At 34.9% G+C, this 21,530-nt stretch overlaps 1 protein-coding gene across 9 annotated transcripts in view; it reads left to right on the forward strand.

The window, feature by feature from the left end:
- Positions 1-21,530, forward strand: part of Pced1b (PC-esterase domain containing 1B) — a 155,622-nt gene that overhangs the window by 34,145 nt on the left and 99,947 nt on the right. For 4 of the 9 annotated variants that reach the window (XM_063254621.1, XM_063254613.1, XM_063254617.1 and 1 more), the window contains one exon: positions 10,336-10,423. The exons of the other annotated variants lie outside the window; for them this stretch is intronic. The gene's annotated coding sequence lies outside the window, so the exon portion shown is untranslated. The remainder of the gene's footprint in view (positions 1-10,335; positions 10,424-21,530) is intronic. 9 annotated transcript variants of the gene reach the window in all.

Genomic DNA, 21,530 nt, shown 5'->3' on the forward strand with positions numbered 1-21,530 from the left:
ACCCCTACCATACAGGCTGCCACTCAGACACAGGCATGGATATAAGACTTTATGGGGTTAATCACTGCTGGCATCTGGCTTTCCATCATGGTCATCTTACTCTAAGACATAGCATGATTTTAAGTAGGTCTACTTTCATGCTTCTTCTACCCATTAAGCAAGATTTAATGTAATCTGGAAATACAGATGGAAAGAAGGCTTAGAAGTTAGGCCATATGCATTTCAAGACTATGACTTACTTGCTTGGCACACATTTGTAACCCAGCTATGTGGGAGGCTGAGGCAGAAGTATTACAAGTTTAAGGCCCACATGAGGAATTTAGTGAAACCCTGTCTCAAAATTTAAAAAAAAAAAATCAAAGGACTGGGACATACTTTATTTGTCTGACACTTATAACACTCTGGGTTCAATACCCAGTCCAAAAAATAAAAGACTAAATTTTGTCTGAATTATTCCAAAGTTGAGGTCTTTTTCAAAATTAACAATAAAAAATAAGAAATTTCTAGTCTAATTCACTATGACGAGTAAAATAGGGTATTACCAATTTATCTGAATGTACAGAATGATAAATATCAAACCCTGGCTCACAGATTATCAGTGTTTGTATGGATGAATAAATGGGTGGTGGTCTCAAAACCTTGCCAAACCTGAGCAAGAGGTTTCTCTAGGTTAACTCTAATTTTGAATCTTTATGATAATAATGAAAACACAAGAATGAGAAAGTAGTTGAAAGCTTTTTCCTGTGTTAAACTACGTTTGCGTGGTATCTACACTGGATCCTGACCTCTGCTACTATGGCTTCTTTACTTCTTGTCTTCCTGCCCTTCCTGCAGTGTCTTCTATCTGGACCCTGCATTTTGAACATTTCCAAGGACCAATGCACATGGTTTTGTCTTAAAGCGGTATCTGTGTTCATGCACAAGGGGACATTCTTTAAAAGAGAGGTATTATGAACACTTTATTTCATTTCTTTTTTCCATTTTCTCTTTTTCTTCCTTTCCTTCTTCTAGAAGTATTTTAAATTAGAAACGATTTGTTACTCTGCTGTTAAAAAATCATGGCATGAAGCAAATTTTCTTATTCATTTTAAAAGGTCAAGTTCTATATCTAATATTCAACCATTTATTTTCTATATGAAAATAAATGATATGATTATGCATAGCAAGAGACAGCTTTTAAGATTTATATCTCTTACATCTCCATATAATCAATTCTTTTATGTGTAAATCCTTTTGTCTTCACATGAAAGTGTTTGTGCCCAACAGTGTGAGCTGCTTTCATAGGATCTGATCTTAAGAAATTATATACATTGCTTTTGGGCCTCTCTGAGCACTTGAGCTTTTGTTTTATACCAGGAAACCTTCATTCCCTTAAATTAGCTCATTAAAAATCTGTTTTAATGAGAATAATCAAAGATTTAAATATGCAAGGAAAATAGAACAAGAAATTGTATTGGATCAATTGTGCAATGGTTTCTGTTAGTATATTTCTTTAGTGTTTCCTTTTAATATATGAGCTATTTTCTTACATGTTTCTATTTTAAATGACCCACATAATTATGATATTGTGTTGGGTCTACATGTGCCAAGTGTCCAGATAATGAATACAAAATTTTATATTAAAAAATACTTACAGACACACATTCAATGTGATGAATCTTGACTATAAAAAATATATTGGTAAGCTTTATCCACATCAATAATTATTTGTTCCCTTCAAAGAGGTACACAGCCTGTCAAAACACTTGAATTATTTTTAGTCTGCAAATAAATCTAATGAAGCAAATACTTTTTTGGTCACAGTTTGGCAACAGATAACATCTTTATTATAAAAATAGTAAGTCTGTTTTTAATATATTTTTTAAATAGGATAGATTGGCCTGTACTTTTTTCTGTTTCCAAAATAGTAATTTATTGTATTTTAAATTTTTGAATTTAAAATCAGATAAGAAAATCAGTTTTATCTTTGTCAGATAAGTTTTATGCTAAACATAGTAGGTAATACTTGAGCTTTGGAGTAGTTGACTACCAGTATAGAACAAGGTTTAATAAATAGTGAAAATGTGTGAGCTGAATAGTTTGTAATCTAAATGCTATTCATTTATTGAAAATATTGAGAGTTGTTAGAATCTGTGCTGTGCCAATTATGATCATTCGTACAGTTTATTCTACAAAACAATAATATTGTTACTGTATATGAATAGCCATGTTAGATCAATGGAATAGAATTGAGACCCCACAAATAAATTCATGTGTCTGTATCTGGTTTTCTTTTTTTTTTTTTTTTTTTTTTTTTTTTTTTTGTCTTTTTCGTTTTTATCGGTACCAGGGATCGAACTCACGACTGTCTGCTTGCAAGGCAGGCGCTTATGCCACTGAACTAAATCCCCAGCCCCATCTAACTGATTTTCAATAGCGTTCAAGAACATACATTGAGAAAAGAATAGTCTTTTCATTGTGGCTTAAAAACAATTAGATAACCACATATAAAGAAATGAAGTTGGATCTTTACCTCATACCATAAACAAAAATTAATCCAAAATGCACTAAAGAACTTATGTTAAGAACTAAAGTGATAAAACTCATAAAAGAAAACATAGAACCATTTATGATCTTAGTTTTGGTAATAGATCTTAGATATTATAACAAAAACACAGCAAAATAAATTGGGTTCTACCAAAACTAAGTAACTTTTGTGCTTCAAAAGAAACTATTGAGAATGTGGAAAGACATCTCATAAAATGAGAGAGAATGTTTGTCAATTATATATTTGGTAAGAAACTGTTATGTTTGTGATTTTAAATGTCTATCAAAGGCTCATGTGATGAATAGTTGGTCCAAAGCTGATGCCACTATTTGGTGATGATAGAATCTTTTAGTAAGTAGGATCTAGACACTGGAGGTTAGGTTGCTGGGAATGTACTCCTAAAAAGGATATTTGGATACTGGCCTTTTCACTTTCCCTGTTTGCTTCTCAACCACTTTGAGGCAAGAAGTTTCCTATATCAGGATCTCTGTATTAGCTTTCCCATCACTGGGGGAAAAATACTCAACATCCATAAGGAGAGAAGGTTTACTTTTTTGGCTCATGGTTTCAGAATTTCAATCAATTTTCAGCTGAATCCATGGCAGAAACAGTATGGCAGAAAGACCCAGGCAAGGAAAACTTCTCAACACATGGAAACCAGGAAAAAAGAGAGAGATTGACTTCTAGGTCATCCTTCCAATGACCTGCACTTTTTTTACTACTAACTCCCACCTGCATAGCACACTAAGCTGTGAAGTCATAGGACTATTCTACTGATAAGTATGGCCCCTCCCATGATCTAATAATGTTCCAAAAGCTCTACCTTTAAACACAAGACTTTGGGGGAAATATTTTAGATTTGGAATATAACATTTCTCTGGTGGCCAGAGCTCATATCTATCTCATTATTCAACATGCATTTACTCCATCTCTAAGAGTTGCCAAAGCCTTAACAGTTTTAACATTGCTGAAAATTCCAAGGAGACCTTAAGACTCAAGGCAAGTTCTTAGCTTTGAACCCCTATAAAAATTAAAAAGAAAGCTAAATATTTCCAATATACTATGGCATAGGGTAAACATCCCCATTCAAATGGAAAAAATAGGAGGATGGAAAGGAATTGGACCAAAACCAGTAGGATAAGCATTAACTTCTGTACATCCAGTACCTATGGCAGGTTGTGGTGAGATGTGAACTTCTAAGAGTTTTGGCAGCCTGGTCCCCTATGACCTTGCAGGTTGTAGCTCACATGATTTCTGTTTTGGGTTGGCTTCATTTCTGGCTGCGGTTTTCCTAAGCAGATGTTCCACATTTCTGGCATCTCCAACTTCCTGCAGTCTCCATTGAGCGTTTAGCTTCACTCTCATGACTCTATATACTGCCTTCTCAGATGCACACTGCCAGGCCTCCCAGACCTTCTTTTGAAGGGCAGGTGGAGACCTCCATGACCTCATAACTCCTTCATTCAATGTGCTTGTAAAATCAGCACCACATTGATGAAGTCAAGGTCTACTACCAGCTTGAATAGTAACCAGACCCCCCTTATATCATGGCTGCAGAAGTCACTGAATGCATGAATGACTGAGCACTGGGAAGTGAATCCTAGACTGCCCTTCTCATGCAAGGAGCCCAGGGCCTCTTTTCTCAAATGAAAGCTTTCCAATTTTTGTACACTTCAGCTTGTGAAGAGTAGGGTCTGGCTGCTTCCTGCGGTGACCTCAACCATCATTACTGTTGTCCTAATGCAAAGTAATTAGTTTCTTTTTAATGTTAATATTTTTTTTAGCAACCATGTTCTTCTTTTCCCCAGCTGTCCATGTGCTTCCTTTTTGGTGAAACTACAAGCTTTTCGTGTCTCTTAGTTTTGGTCCTTATTTTCATTGTGGTATGACTAGAGCACCCTGAAGTACTCATCCCAAAACCTGAACATTGGGATACCTTGAAAATCTCCCCACCAGCTTAATTAGTCTGCTACCTTTGAATTCAGTCTCACACAATGTCTTGGGACATAGACAAATTGTAAACAAATTCTTTGTGAGAATGTCACATGCATGGCCTCTACTCCAATTTCCGATAGAGTTATCTTTCCAAGCTGAAATCTGATGAACCTGGTCTTTACTGTCCACATTTCTATCAGCATTTAGTTGTCTGTGTTCTGATCAAAATTTGTCATCAGCCTCTGCTTATAGCATTTAAATATCCTCTGGCCAATATCTGCAAACCTTTCCAAACTTCTCCCACAAACCAGTTCCAAAGCCTTCTAAACCACACAGTTAAGTAGAGTCATATCTGTGACCTCATTCCTAGAGCCATTTTTCTGTATTAGCAAGTTTTTCATCTCTGGAACACAGTGCCCAACACCTGCAACTTGCAGGATTAGAGATTTACTTGGCTTACAGTTTCTGGTACATTGAGTCCAAAGTCAGGTCATCAGTATTCAAAAATTGCATGACATGTGGGACTGGAAGAAGAAAGCTACTCAACCAGTGGCAACCAGAAAAACAGAGAAAGGGAGAAAAGAGAAGGACCAGAGACTATAATGCATCCTTCTAGATCACACACTTGGTGAGCTAGCCCTCCAACTAAGCCCGCCTTCAAATAGCACAGTCAGATATGAACTTACCAGTGGACTAAACCATTGATGAGTATAGTCCTCCTCTCCCCACAATTCTATCACCTTCCAAAACCCTGTCTATGAACACAAGAATTTTTGCTGGCAGTTTGGATCTAAACCATAACACTCTCCATGATCTGTCTCCCTTCAGACCCAAAAACAAGAGTAAGCCAACCGTAGATCAAAACCTTTTTGTTGTCTCCAAAACTGATTTTTCTCAGGTTATTTTATCACAATGATGAAAAACTAACACAGAGATTTATGTCCAAAATATATTTGAACACTTACAACTCAATAATGAAAAGAAAAATTGTCCAATTAAAAAATATAGAAAGGATCTGAATAGATATTTCTTTTTAAAAACCCTATATAAACAGCCAAAAAAAGAAAAGATGCACAACATTGTAATGAGTAGAGAAATGCAAATCAAAACCGTGATGAGATATTATTTCATCCCCCATAAGATATATAAATCAAAAATTTAATAAAGGTTGACAGGGATATGAAGAGTTTGAATCCTCTACTTTGTAAATATGAAACAGGAAGAAATTGCAAGGCCCAAAGTTCTGCTCCTAAGTATATACCCCCAAAAAATACTTGTACATGAATCCTTATAGCAGCATTAGTTATTATAACCAAAACATAGAAAACAACCCAATGTCCATAAAATGATGAATAGATTAACAAAATATGATATATTCATATAGTGGAATATTTTGCAATAACAAAAATAAATGAATTGTTGACATGTGCTACAACATAAATGAAGCTTAAAAACATGCTAAATAGAAAAAGCTATCCACAGATCTTACTTTTTTATTTTAAAAAGGAGAACAGAAAAAAGGATAGAAATGATACAGAATTTCAAAAAAGAAAAAAATTAGGGAATTAAAGTAGTTAATATATTGCACATTGTTATCTCAGAACTCGTTATTCAGGTTACAAAATCTAGATATAAAAGTGATCAATCAAACTGACAGCACAAACTTCTTTTTGATGAACTAAGAGAGATTAGTAATATAGTTATCTATCTAGCGTACATATACATACATAAGTTTATGTATGTTTATCAACATAAATATAATCTTTTCCTTCCCATTTTTCCTTTCCTCTAGCCCAGTAGTTCTGTCCTTCTGAGCACTTTCTTTCCATTCATTATTACAATATCTATTGTATATTTTAGATCTCATTACTCTTTCAGATTTTTATTTTTTCTTATTTTTTATACTAAGGAGACTATATTTATAAATGTGTTTGATTTATTTCATTTCTGAGTATGGTCTCAAGTTGTCTCCATTTACCTGTAAAAACCTCAAAATTATCTTTTTTACAAGCTGAGTAATATTCCATTGTATAAAAATACCACATTTTTTTTTTTCATTCTGTGGTTGATGGGCATTTTGGTTGTTTCCAAGCTATTACAATTTGTGCTGCTATAAACATGGCTGCACATATGTTGCTGTGGCATGACATTTTCAATTCTTTTAGAAAATACTCAGAAGGGAAATAGCTAGATTAAATAGGACTTCTAATCCTAGTTTTTTAAAAGGAATCTCCACCCTAATTTCCACAGCGATTGCTTCAGTCTACACTCCTACCAGCAATGGAGAAGGGCTCTTTTTCCCCATAGCCCCACAAACATTTATTATTGGATGATTTCTTGATGGCAGCCATTCTTTCTAGAGTGAGCTGAAATTTCAATGTTGTTTTAATTTGCATTTCTCGAATGACCAGAGATGTTGAGCATGTCTTCAAGTATTTATTTCCAATTTGTATTTCTTCATCTGAGAAGGGTATGTTCATTTCAGATGCCTATTTTTGGATTGGGTCTTTGAACTTGGAAGGCTTGATGTTTTTTAGTCCTTTATATGTTCTAGAATCCTTTGTCTCAGGGACAGCTGGCTAAAATTCTTTCCCATTCTGTGGGTTTTCTCTTCACTGTGTTGGAAATTTCTTTTGAAGTGCAGAAACTTTTTAATAAGTTGAGATCTCAGTTGTTGATTCTAGGAAGTGTTTCCCATGAAGTTTGCATTTTGTTTATGAACTCTTTGCCTACCCCTGTGTCTTTAAAACTTCTACCTGCTTTGTCTTCCAGTAGATTTAGTGTTTCTGTTTTAATATTTAGATCTTTGATCTATTTTGACTTCAGTTTAGTGCATGGTGATAAACATGGATCTAGTTTCAGTCTTCAGCATGTGGAAAGCCAAATTTTCCAACACTATTTATTAAAGAGGCTATCTTTCTTCCAGTGAACATGTTTAGCCCTTTGTCAAAGACAAGGTGACTAAGTATCTTTGTAGTGTGTCTGTATCTTCTAATCTGTTCCATTGATTTGCAGGTCTGTTTTTTTGCCAGTACTATGCTGATTTTATCACTGTAGCTTTGTACTATAATTTCAGGTCAGTGATTGTGATGCCTTCTGATTTGCCTTTGTTGCTCAGAATTGCCTTTGCTTTTCTAGGTCTCTTCATATTTCCAAATGAATTTTAGGAATTCTTTCTGTAGATCTGTAAGGTATTTTATTGGCATTTGATCAGAATTGCATTGAATCTGTATAAAAGTTTTGAGAGTATGGCTATTTTCATAATGTTAGTCCTTCCTATCCAAGAGAAAGGGGTATCTTTCCATTTTCTGATAACCTCTTCAGTCTTCTTTTTAGAGTACTACAGTTTTCAACATATAGGTCTTTTACATCTTTTGTTAGGTTAATTCTTAAATATCTCAATGTTTTGAATGCTATTGTGAAAGATACCATTTCTGTAATTTTCCTCTCAGTAAATTGGTTGTTTTTGTACAAGAATGCTATTGATTTTTAAGTATTGACTTTGTATCCAGCTACACTGCTGAATTTGCTTATTAACTCTAGTAGTCTTCTGATAGCATTTTTGGGATCTTCTATGTATCATGTCATCTGCAAATAGTGGTAATTTAACTTCTTCCTTTCCTATCCTTATTCTTTTTATTTTTTCTCTCTTGTCTAATTGCTCTGGCTATTGATTCCAGAACTATATTGAATAGCTGTGGACATCCTTGTGTTGTTCCTGATTTTAGAGTGAAAGGTTTCAGTTTTGTCCATTTAGTATAATGTTGGCTGTTGGTCTGTCATAGATGGCTTTTATCAGATTGAGGTAGATACCATTTATTTCAAGTTTCTGTAGAGTTTTTATCATGGACAAGCATTGAACTTTATCAAAAGCTCTTCTTGCATCTGTTGAGATGATCATGTGATTTTTGTCTTTGGCTCTCTTGATATGCTGCATTACATTTGTTGATTTGCGTATGTTAAACCATCCCTGCATTCCTGAGATAAACCATTTGGTTATGATGTATTAAATTTTGATGATTTGCTGCATTCTATTTGCCAATATTTTACTGAGAATTTTGACATCTGTGGTCATTAGGGAGATTGGCTTGTATTCTAGTTTTTGGTTGAGTTTTTCTCTGGTTTTGGCAACAAAGTAATACATGCCTCCGGGAATGAGTCAGGGAGAATTGCATCCATTTAAATTTCATTAAAGATTTTGAGGAGAATTGATGTTAAATCTTTCTTGTAGAATTCAGCTGTGAACCTATGGGGATCTGGGCTTTTCTTTGTTGGTAAGTTTTTAATTGCTTTCAATTTTAGTAACTGATACTGGACAGGATTTTTATGTCTTCTTGATTCAGCTTTGATAATTCATATGTTTCTAGGATTCTGTCCATTTCCTCGTACTTTCCAGCATATGTGAGTAAAGATTTTCAAAGCATTGATGATCTTCCAAATTTCCACAGGATTTGTACTAATTTCATTTGTACTAATTTCATTTCATTTCATACTAATTTGTACTAATTTCATTCTTTTCATTCCTCGTTGCATGTTTCTGAGTTTTTTTCTTTCCTTTTCTCAATAATGTTGCATGAGGGTTTATCAATTTTGTTTATTCTTTCAGAGAACCAACTCTTCAATTCATTAATTTTTTGTATTATTTTCTTAGTCTCAATTACATTAATTTCTGCTCTGATCTTTATAATTTCCTCTCTTCTATGAGGTTTGGGCTTGACTTGCTTTTCTTTGTCTATAGAAGATTGAGGTGTAACGTTAAGTTATTTATTTGTGCTATTCTGTTTTCCTGATGTGACAATTCATTGCTATATATTTTCCTCTTAGGACTGCTTTCATTGCATCCAACAGGTTTTGGTATGTTGTATTTTCACTTTCATTGAATTGTAGGTATTGTTTAATTTCATGTTTAATTTTACCTATAACCATTGGTTGTTCAAGAGGTTGTTATTTAACTTCCATGTGTCTATGTAGATTTTATGGTTTCTTTTGCCATTAATTTCCAATTTCAGTGCACTATGGTCAGATAATATGCATGGGATAATTTCAGTGTCTTTACATTTACTTAAGAATGTTCTATGGGCTAATGTATGGTCTTTTTTGGAGAATGTTCCATGTGCAGCTGAAAAGAATGTGTATTCTGATGTGGGTGGGTAGAATACTATGTAAACATCTACTAAATCCATTTATTCACAGGTTTGATTCAGTTCTGTTATTTTTTTGCTGACTTTTTGTCTAGTTGATCTATCTCTTTGTGACAATGGGGTATTAAGGTCCCTTACTATAATTGTGTTACTGTGTATTTGGTTTTTCATGTCTACTAGTATTTGTCTTACATAGTTGGGTGCTCCTGTATTTGGTGCATATATATTTATGATTGTTAGGACTTCCTCTTGAATTATTTTCCTAATAAGTGTGTAGTGATCTTTTTTATCTCTTATGACCATTTTGGGTTTGAAGTTTACATTGTTTGCAAACAGAATAGCTACCCCTGCTTTTTTCTATGTTCCTGTTGCATGGAATATTGTTTTCCATCCTTCATGTTTCCTGTATACAGTATATTATTGGATCTTGTTTTTTGATCCATTTTGTCAACCTATTTCTTTTAATTGGTGAATTGAGACTGATATGTACTGGCTCAACTTTGTCATGTTATTTTCCTGCTGTTAGTTTCCTGGTTTTCCCCCTTGTTTAATTGCTTACCTTGCCTTGTGATTTCTTTCTGTTGTTGTTCTAGAAATTGTGTTTCAGTACTCTTCCTAGGGTAGGCATGAATATCTTCAGTTGTTCTTTGTCATGGAAGTATCTTATTTCTCTGTTAATTTTCAGAGAAATTTTTGCAGCGTACATCAATGAAAAGTTGTTTTCTTTTTAAGGATGGGAAACACTTCACTCCAAGCATACCTTGGCTTGACAGTTTGTGCTGAGAAGTCTGCCATGATTTTAATGGACTTTCCTTGATAGGTGAGTTGTGTGTTTTCACTAACAGCTTTTTTTTTTTTTTTGTCTTTTTTTTTTTCATTTTTATTGGTACCAGGAATCGAACTCACAACTGCCTGCTTGCAAGGCAGGTGCTTATACCACTGAGCTAAGTCCCCAGCCCCCCCCCCCCCCCGCTAACAGCTTTAGCATTCTGTTTTTATGCTGAATTTCTGGGATCTTAATTTTTATGTATCTGGGTTTAGATTTATTTTGGTTATGACTGTTTGGCATTCTTTATGTATCTGATTCTTTTCCCATGCTTGGAAAATTTTCTGGTATTATTTCTGTGAATAGTTTCCCGATGTCACTGTCATTGACTCCTATATCTTTATTGATGCCTGTTAGTATTATATTGTTTCTCTTTGCATTGTGTTGATGCTGTTGAAGTGTTATTTCATGCTCCCTTGTTATTTTTATAAGTTCTTTCCTTTCATGATCACTAGCTGTGATCCTGTCCTCAAGGTCCAAAATTCTATCCTCAGCTTCATTCAAGCAGTTTTGCCAGCTTTCAATATTATTTTTTATCTCCTGAATATCTCTTTGAATTTGTTTCACGCATTCTACTTCTTTTTTGAATTGTTAATTCAAGGTTTCCATCATCTTTCTATGCTCCTGTATATTTTTATTATATCTTCTCTAACTATGCTGAGCAACTCCTTTATTAAATTTGTCATTTCTTTCTTTACATAAGACATTATTTCTAATCTGATTTCCTCTATAGCCTCATATATTTGTTTCTTTATTTCACTTGCTACATTTTCAGAAATTTCAGGTGTATAACTTCTAATGTCTTCTATTTTGATGTCTCCTATACTTGTTCCTGATTGGACTGGATATTTCAAATTGCATTTTGCTTTTTTATTTTGTCATTTTCACCTCTTGGGTTAATATTTTGGTCTATTCAATCCCACTAGTCTCAACTGTCCATCATGTGTGTCATGTCTTAGGGCCCTACTGTGTGATTATGTTTGTCCAGTTGCTAAGTGCCATAATGAAGGGGTGGGATAAGTCACCTGAATTCCTCCTGCAGTGCCTGTTGGGTGAGTCCTATATTCTTCCTAGGCTGAAGAGCCTAGGAGTATTGATGTAAGTCAACCTTTAGCTCCTAATGTTACTATGGCTTCAGACTGTTCCAGGCCATGAGTTCTACTTGGCTATAGTGTACACCTCAGCTGGGACCCTAATGAGTGTCTCATAGGCCCTTTTGATTACCTCTGGCTTGGGAGAGTCCTTGTTAGCACTCTTCTTGATCCACTTGGTATTCTCTGTATGGAGGAAGGACTCACCCACACTCTTACCAGACTTGTTAAGGTCCTACAGCTGGCAAGGATTTCACTGCTGTTCCTGTTTACCCACTGAGGTCCTCTATTTAGGGGGAAACTCACCATATTGTCACAGGCCTGCTGATGTCCTCTTTGTGGGTGAGGGGTTGCTGAGGTGCTCACAGCCCACCAAGGTTCTACAAGTGGTGGAAGGTTCACTGGCTGCCTGTGGACTACTGTGGTCTTTTGTGGGGGGGGGAGCAGGGTGACTGATGATCCTGCCAACCCTTAGGTCCATGGAGGGAGAAGGAGGGGTGAGGCCCATGTTTCTGCTGACCTTTAGGTCTGTGGAGTGAGGAAGTGGGTGAGACCAACAATTCTGCCAACTCTTAGGTTCGAGGAGGGAGGTGAGGCCAATGTTCACCGACCCCTAGGTCCATGCATGGTTAAGGAAGGGTGAGACCAAAGTTTCTGGTGACCCCTAGGTCCATGGAGGGAGAAGGAAGGCAAGATTTTACATTCTTCAGTTCCATTTATATGAAGTATACTTAAACAAAAAATAGGTTAATAGTTGCCTAAAGATGGGGGAAATGAGGTATTGAAGGAAGAGCTTAGTTAAGGGCTTCTGGGTTTGTTATGGTGATGGAAATATTATAAAATTATGGTGATAGGGCTGGGGATTTAGCTCAGCGGCATAAGCACCTGCCTTGCAAGCAGGCGTTCGTGAGTTCGATCCCCGGTACCAATAAAAAGAAAAAAATAAAATTATGGTGATTGTTTCATGTATATGTGAATACACTAAACACCAGTGAATCACATATTTTAAATAGGTAAATTATATGTTATATGAATTGTGTCCCAATAAAACTGTTAAAATGAATGAAAACATCTTATTCTTTAAACACTGGGAAAGAAATTATCTTAGTAGTACACTGAAGGCTTGGTTTATAGATGATATTTTGGCAAGAAGCAGAAGCTTCCCCCATGGATTAACAAGATGCCTTCTTGGTTAGAAATTTCATCAATGCCCCTTGTCCTGTAAGATGGATCATGCTCCAAAAATACGGACTCTGTTTGCAGGTATGATGTCTTATATCAGTAATCCCAGCTACTCAGGTGCCTGAGACAGGAAGATTACAAGTTCATGGTCAACCTGGGAGAATTATCCAGACCTTGCCTCAAAAAATAAAAATACTGACTCCATGGAACAAAACCATTTCAAAGCTTATAAAAAGTAAAAGTTAAACAAAACTTGGGGGCTGGGGATTTAGCTCAGCGGCATAAGCACCTGCCTTACAAGCAGGCGGTCGTGAGTTCGATCCCTGGTACTGATAAAAATGAAAAAAAAAAGACAAAAAAAACACTTAAAGTAAATTGAGTTTTTAATTAATTAAAAATATTGGAGAATTTTTTAAATAAATCTTTCACAATTTTATTCAGCATATAGGTTTAAGAACGATGTTTAACATGTTTTAATTCACTTTTAGTAATATAGTAATCCACTTAAATGTTCAAAGACAATTTTTTAAATATTGACTTCGATTGGCTAATCTACCTTAGGGAGGTTCTGCTTCTGGGGAGAGTAGAGAGCACCAGAAACTTTGAGTTCTGTCCTGGATCTGTCACAGTCAGTGGTAAAGGCACTCTATAAATTTCTCTTCCTTAATTTGTAAAATGAGTAAATCATGGTCTGTCCTTATAAAGTTATAGAAGAATTGGCTAGAATGATGAAATAAGAAAACATTTAGTATACCACCCTAAATGCCTATCACTGTTGTTATTTTAAATTCATCATTAATTGCTTGCCTTAAAAAGCATTTTATCAGTGTCATATACAATCAACTGATTTACTTTAACCCCCTCCATTTTATTAAGCATCATTCAAATTCACCACTGATTTAAGTCTATACCATAGAAAGATTACTTTATCTGTAATATAAATAACAGAGTGTTTCCCTGAAAATGAATAGAAACAAGTGAATTCTTTCAATACAGAACTTGGTATTTCACATCTTATTGATATGGCTTATATCATAATTATTCACAGCTTTGTTAATTGTGAAAAGTAAATCATTTCCTTATGTCCTCAACAATAGAAAATCATTAAACACCTTGTAGCTGCTTAATCTTTTAATCATGATATTAAAGCACAGAAAATGAGGTGGATGGAGCCTTTCTCTTTTTTCAGTCTCTATTCTCAACACCTACTGTTCTTTAGAAAATGAATATTTTCCCCAAGGCATTGAGTTTCTTCTCTATAGCATAGTCTTTCAGGAAGTGGTGAGTGGTAAGCAGCAGAGAAAATGGCCTCTCTGCGAGTCACTGTGCAGATGCTGGAATATAGTGTTGTAAGGAAGACAAGAAGAAAGAAAGTGAGTGCCCTGGGCCAGGAAGAATCTGAAAGGCGAATTGAAATCCACAGAGAAAATTCTTTAAAAATTCAATAAAGAAAAATGTGGTAGCTGGCAATTCATTTTCTCTGAGACAGGACTCATTGTGGTGAAAGGAGCAATTCAAACCTGGGGACTCACAATCAAAGTGATGGGGATGGCTGGTAAGCCTGGAGGCCTCCTCAGAGAGTTTCAGCAGTGGAGTAAAGCAACCGATGTGGAGAACTTCACTGCCTGGCAGTGAGTGAAGAGGACTTAGTCCTCCCACTGGGACAGAGCAATTAGCCAGAAGCCATTTTAGAGACAGGCTAGATAAGCCCAGAATCCAGAACTGCTACCAGCTTCCTTTAGCAGCTCCTAGCCAGGAGCAGAGCCGAGGAAATTGCTTGGGCTGCCAATAGCCCAATGAGTCTGATCTTGGGGAGGTCTGCTGATGTTATCTACTACTCCACCATAAAGGAACTGCTGGCTTCCTGGGACAGAGCAGCATGATTTGGGACTCTGTCTCCATAGGTAGTCTACTTGTGAAAACAGAATCCTGGAAGTGGACTATTTGATTTTCTTTTGTTTTGCTTTGGTTTGGTTTAGTTTGGTTTGGTTTTTCTTTCTTTTCATTTCTCCTTCACTGTTTTTATATGGATGTTAAAGTAGTTCCTAACCTCTTTGTGGGTGTGGTTCTGTTCTGTTCTTCCTTTTATCTCTTCCACCTCTTTCCTTCAGTCTTCTGCACCAGTTCCCAAGTTGATATGATCCCCCTTTGTCCTTCAACCATCTAATCTCTTTGTCTTCTTTCACTTCTCTATTTTTTCCTTAGTCCATTTTAAATTTTAACCCTGAGGGCAGAATTGACACATTAAGAACTTATATATTGGATATAGTTATCTAGTTTGGTTTACATTTTGTTATATAATCATAAATGTAGTTCATACAGTTAAAAGTTGCAAATTAAATGTTAGCTCAGCTTGTCATTTTCTAGGCTGTGTTGATGTTATTGGTAGCACTATAGCCAAAATTGATATAACTATTCTAAACAGCTATTGGTCCTGGTATCCCATGACTGAGATTAACTAAGGGTCACAGAAAATATGGTGCCACAGTGACAAAGAGCCAGGGACTAGGCCAAACAAGGAACAACTTCTCATTTCCAACCAACTGAAGAAGTAAGATCTTCCAGTAGACTCAAAACCCAAGAACCAGCTACACCTGGAAGATACTTCAGAGAAGTAGTCATCATCTAAGGGTCCTAAATACTACCAATAAAGCAACCCACTATAGACAATTTGCAAGCATCACCGCAGGAATTAAACTTAAAAAAAGAGAGAAAATAAAATGAGAAGACACATAAGCAAAATGCAACCTTAGACATCCAGTTCACCAAAGGCAAATTCAGGGGACAATGGGATGGAAGACTCCAAAAGCCCCCCACCAGATCTCTCCAAACTAGAAACAACAAAGCAATTGAATGAGCTCTGGAAAAAATGAAATCAGAAATGATTTCTTCAATAACTACAGAGACTACCAAAATACACACCAGCAGTCTTACAGCAGATACGGACAATAAAATAGATGAGGTTAAGCAAATTATGGAAGATAAGCATAGCAAATAAAATAGAATTCATAAAGCAGATTCAAGCAGATATCCAAGAGAATAAAAACTCCACTGAAAATATTCAAAGCAGACTAAGTCAATGTGAGGACAGGATCACAGATAATAAAGACAGGCTTGCAGTTAGCAACAAGGAAAAGAAAGATTTCTCAGTAATAGCAAGGAACTATAAGAAATCAATCAAGCAGCTGCTGGGTGAAACAAAGAAGAATAACTTAAAGATAACTGGAGTCAATGAACAAGCATGAGATACCACAAATGACATTAAAAATATTCTCACAGACATCATGACAGAAAATTTTCCTGGTAGAGAAAAAGAATTTAACATGCAGATAAATGACACATACAGAACTCCAGTTAGCAATGATAAAAAAAAAAATCTCAGCCAGGCATAAAATAGTCAAGATTCCAACCCAATACAAGAGTTGAATCCTAAAAGTTGTTAGAGAAAATAAACAAGTCACCTATAATGGTAAGCCCATTACAATTACAGCTGACTTTTCATACAAACTCTCAAGTCAAGGAGAGCTTAGAGTGAAGCACTCCAAGTTCTAAATGAAAACAACTTTCAACCCAAATTTATGTATGCCACAAAATTATCTTTCAAAACTGATGGAGAAATAAGATACTTCCTTGACAAAGAACATCTGAGGAAATTTATGACCACCAAACCAGCACTCTAAAATGTTCTGAACAGCTCCATGAACCCCAATAGAAGCAATTCACCAGGAAGGCAAACAATTAGGAAGGTAAAACAGAAGGGGGGGATCCAAAAATAGGAAAATAACATGATAAGTCAGTATATATCAGTTATAACCATCAATGTTAATGTTTTCAAATCACCAGTCAACAGACACAGACTGGCAGAATGGATCAAGAAGCAAAATCCAGCAATATGCTGTATACAAGAAACACATTTAATTCAAAACGAAATTCATAGGAAGTATTTCAAATCTCAAAAATAAGAATTTGGAGAGGGGCCAAATCCATGTAATTTGGATTTTAAGCGATTTATAAACTTATAATTGTTTGTTTTAGATTTAGATCAGTAATCTATTTTGTGTTAAAAGTTTTATGTTTTCCAAGGTGTGGAATTGTTCTTTTTGCTAATGTTCTTTTCGTTGCATAATAATAACAAATTGTTCCATTACCACTTAGGAAAAGAATTCTTTTCCTCTAGTGAATTGGGTATGAACCTCTGCCAAAACCAGTTGACCATAGATGTGTGGATATGGACTTTTTGGAATTATTGTTGTGTTTCATTGATCTATTTTTTCCTTCTTGATGGTAATACCATGTTGTTTTAATTACTGTGGCTTTTTGATATGTCTTAATATCAACTATTATTGGCTTCCCACATTTATTTATTTATTTATTTATTTATGTCATTCGAGGTCCTTTGAATTTCCATGTGAAGTATGAAATCAACTTGCCAATTTGACCAAAAAAGTCTAATGGGATTTTTATCAAGATTGCATTTAATCTATATTTCAATTTGGAGATTAATTGACATCTTAATAATATTGATCCATCTTATTGGTACATAGAGTATATCTTTTTGTTTATTTAATTTTTGTCAGTAGTTTTTATTAGTTTTCAATATATTGGTATTTGCATTAAGTATTGTGAAAGATATTGGTGTGTCGAGTTTCTTTGCTTATACTATCTTTGGTTTTGATATGCTGACCCACTAGGCTGAGTTGGAAAATATTCATTTCCCTATAATTCTCTTGAGGAATTTTGTACAATTAGTATTTTTTAATTCCTGTGATATTTGGTCAGATTTGCTAGAAAAGCAGAGTGAAGCAGGAGTTTTCTTTGTATGAGTATTTTAATTTCTAACTTATTTAACAAATACAGAATTATTTCAAGAACTGTATCAGCTATATCCCATAAAGATTTATATATTTTGTTTGTTTTGAAGTACTTCATAATTTGCCTTTGACTTCTTCCACTACCCATTGGTTATTTCAAAGTATGTTTTTTAGTTTCTAAGTATTTGGAGACTTTCTAGCTATCTTTCTGATATTAATTTCTAACTTTTTTGTTTTAAAAGAACATTCCTTGTATAAATTAAATCCTTTAAATGTTACTTAGATACATTCTGTAGTTTAGAATATTGTCTACCTTGATAAATGTTCCATGTGTGTACAAAAAGAATGTGTGTTTTGATGTTTGGGATGATGTGCTCAGTAAGTTTCAATTAGGTAAAATTGGCCGATAGCATTGCTTAAGTCTCCCATATGCTTATTATTTTTTTGTCTATATGGTTCAGTTACTGAAAGAACACACATATGGTTTTGCCTCTTGACACCTTTTCAAGCATCACGAATGCTTCTTAAGAGAATGATGCTGGGGATATCATTGGGAAGTTCTGTGATCATTGATACATGAGAGCATCTTTCACTAACAATAGATAGCATAAAAGTAGCACTTGGAAAAGTTGTCCTGTAACTTCAGATCTTGAAATGAGAAGTTTAAATGTTTGGCTAGTTATGCGAGTCTACAGCTTCAGTCAGATCAGCCTATGAAATGGTGTAGTGGAATAAATACAATGGCCCAAATGCTGATGGTAATGTGATTCGTGCTTATTTTTTTCTTGTTGTAAAAACCTTTCCACAAAAAAAATTTTAACCAAATACACATATATTATTTGAAAGGATTTTTAATTTTTTAAAAAATATTAAACAGCCAAGCACAGTGGCACACACCTGTAATTCCAGGACTTTAAACAGGTTGAAGATGCAAATTTGAACCCAGCCTGAGAAAATGTCTTAGGAAGCAAGACTATCTCAAAAAAGTAAAAGGGGCTAGAGATGTAACTTAATTTGAAGGCTTTGAATTCTCAGTACTGGAAAAAAAAAGTTTATAGAGTACCAAGAATGGAGAAGGGCTATGTTTACCTGGACTCCAATTGCTCAGTCTCACTGTGGATCTCACTGTCCTCCCAGGAGCAATGCCCAGGGCACCTTGGCCATAGCCCTAAATCACTGAAATTCATAGATCTACTCTAGTATTCTACTAAGGAAGAAGGACAAGATGATTCCACATACTTACTGAAGTACACATAGTAGATTTCAACTCTTGTCAGTAAATGGATTAGGGAATTGCTAAGAGAACTGTTTGAAAATTTTCTGAAGTTTATTCCTGTCTCAGTCATACAATTAGAGTATTTTCTATCTTTTGATGTTTGCCAGGGATGCAAATGTGTGAACTGGAAGGGTACATGTGGTGCTTTGGGTCTTCTAACTGTTGAGATATAGACCAGTTCCACATTCAAATCTAGTTTTACATAATATCTACTATATTGAAATACATGCTTGATAAGTTAGGAAAACTATGCAGTGGTATTAATGAAGGTTTTCAAAAATGAAATCTACAGAAAATGCTTAGGAAACTTCAAGAAATTTTTAGAGAAGTACATAGAAGGAAGGAAGTGCAGGGAGCCATCTGGGAATTTCCTTTGTGATACATGGATGATCCTGGTGATGTCGTACTGAGGTGGCCAACTGATACTCCCTTTTCCAGTGCTCTGTTATCATTTTAACTTCTCCATGCTGCCCTTTTTTTTCATTACTCGTGTCATGATAAATTCTAATTCTCTTTGCCTTGAAACTTCAGGTTTCTGCCTTTCTTCCCCCTGTAAATCTCTTTGCTACTTTCCTCTCTGTCCACCTCAAATTCAAATTCCCAGCAGAGAAGGTCGGCTTTCCTGACTGGAGTGTCCCCTTAGGAGGAATTTTTATGCTAGATTTTTGAAACATGTGACAGCTTATAGAAAGCTTTATAAGATCAGATGCCTGCCCCTAGTGCTTTCAGTTGGGCTGAGGTGACAGAATCACAGAAACAAAGGATTGAGACACGACCTTGTTCCTGGAAGGAACTCTGGGAGATTTAAGCAGGGGACTGTATACCTACCAGGCATGGACATTGCTGTCTTTTTCAGCCATCTGTACCTGGATAGTACACACTCACTGGATTTATTCAGTATCAAATGGGGAGATTTCCTTGTGACAAGCTAAAACTGTGGTTTTAAAATGTGCTTGGCAAATTCTTGAATTCTACCAAAAGAAAGACTTTAGTATGTAAGAGTTCCCTGTGCCCTTTTCAACCAGAGCATCATTATATTATACTTTCAAATAAAATTTTACATGATGATAACTTTCTGCTATTCAAAAGTAGTGTGAGAATCACTGAGCTACATAAAAAAGACATATGTTTCAATAACTTTTTTAAAAGTAAAGTAATATTCTTTTCTTATTTTTTATTTTTATTTTTATATTATGGAGAAAAAGAAAAAAACAAATAGGGTACAAGTTATACAGCATTTCAGAAAAAATAAACAATAGGAAATCACTAGTTAATGGATTACATATTGTTATCTTAGAAATAGTTGTTCAAGTTACAAAATTAAAGCATATAAAGTGGACTTTCAGACAGTGAGACTGGAAAAAGTTTTGTTCAATGATCCAACAAAACTCAGTAATACGGTTATCTATCTTATACACTTAAATATATATATATATATATATATATATATATATACAGTTATGTTCTTTAGAGCACTTTCTTTTGTACAATGACAATTACACATTTTGGGTTTTATTACTCCCACAGTTCTTATTACTTTTTTTTTGAAGAGAGTAAAACCAAATGTGACATAACAGAACAGAGTCAGTCAAATCAGAAGGATGAACATAATAGATAATGTAAAACCAAAATATGAGGTGATCAACAATGGTTACCATATTGCCTCTTGCTATCTTAATAAGAATTGCCTATATCATCAGTTATAATAAAATTGAACAAAGCAGTAAAGAATAAAACCAAAACATTGGAGACATTACAGGGCTTTAAAAGAAGATAATAGTCAACCGGAATGGGTGTCATAATGAATCTTATTGTCTTTACAGTTGTTGCCTATACTTTCAAACTTGGTACTATCAAGCAAAGCAGAATAGAGGAAAATCAGTCAAAGTAAGATGGTGAAGGCTATCCAGGATTTCAAATCAAGTTAATAGGAAATCAAAGTGGGTTACTATAATGTATCCTGCTATTTTTTTATTTTTCCCTTAATTAAAAAGAAAAATAAAAAAGTAAATAATTAAAAAAAAAGAGATTGAGATAAAAGAAGGCATAACAACAAAACAGTGCAGTTCAAAGCATAACCATTTAAGCAAAATAGTACTTCACCACAAGACATCCGACGTAAAAGTAGTTACCATAATGTCTCTTTCCTTGAAATCTTTGAGTATAACTTCGTATACTGTAGCACCAAACATATTAAGACAATGTAAAACCACTCAAGAGAATGACAGTATTACAGGGTATTTAGAACCAACTATCAGAAAATGAACAATGGTTTCTGTATAATCTCCTTGTCTATAAAAGTTTTTGCTTATACTAGCACAATAAAATTCAATAAGATACAACCTGTTAAGACTGATGGAGACAGAAGAATAAAAGCTTGATGGGACTTAAAAGCAAGATGATACTAAATCAGCACTAGCTATTATGATGTCTTGTTTTCTCCAAAATAGCTGTTCCTACCATCCAATCTTATCTGCCTCATTTCTGTTGAGCTCTTTTTCTGTTGTTTGTTGTCAGTTTGTCTTCTTCATTTCGCTTTCTGCTCCATTCATTGTGGCTTCTCTGCCACTGTTTCTGAAGTCTTGGTATTTTCCTTTTTTAGAATGTCCTGCAGTATTTTCTGTAGAGTTGAATTGGTGGTTGCAAATTCCCCTAGTTCCTCTTTATCCTGGAAGCACATTATTTTTCCATCAATTTCTAGGGACAGTTGTACAGGATATATCAATCTTGGCTGAAGGTTG

This window comes from Cavia porcellus, unplaced genomic scaffold (assembly GCF_034190915.1).
Source record: "Cavia porcellus strain 051 isolate PalLab524CR breed Dunkin Hartley unplaced genomic scaffold, mCavPor4.1 scaffold_8, whole genome shotgun sequence".
NCBI lineage: Eukaryota > Metazoa > Chordata > Mammalia > Rodentia > Caviidae > Cavia > Cavia porcellus.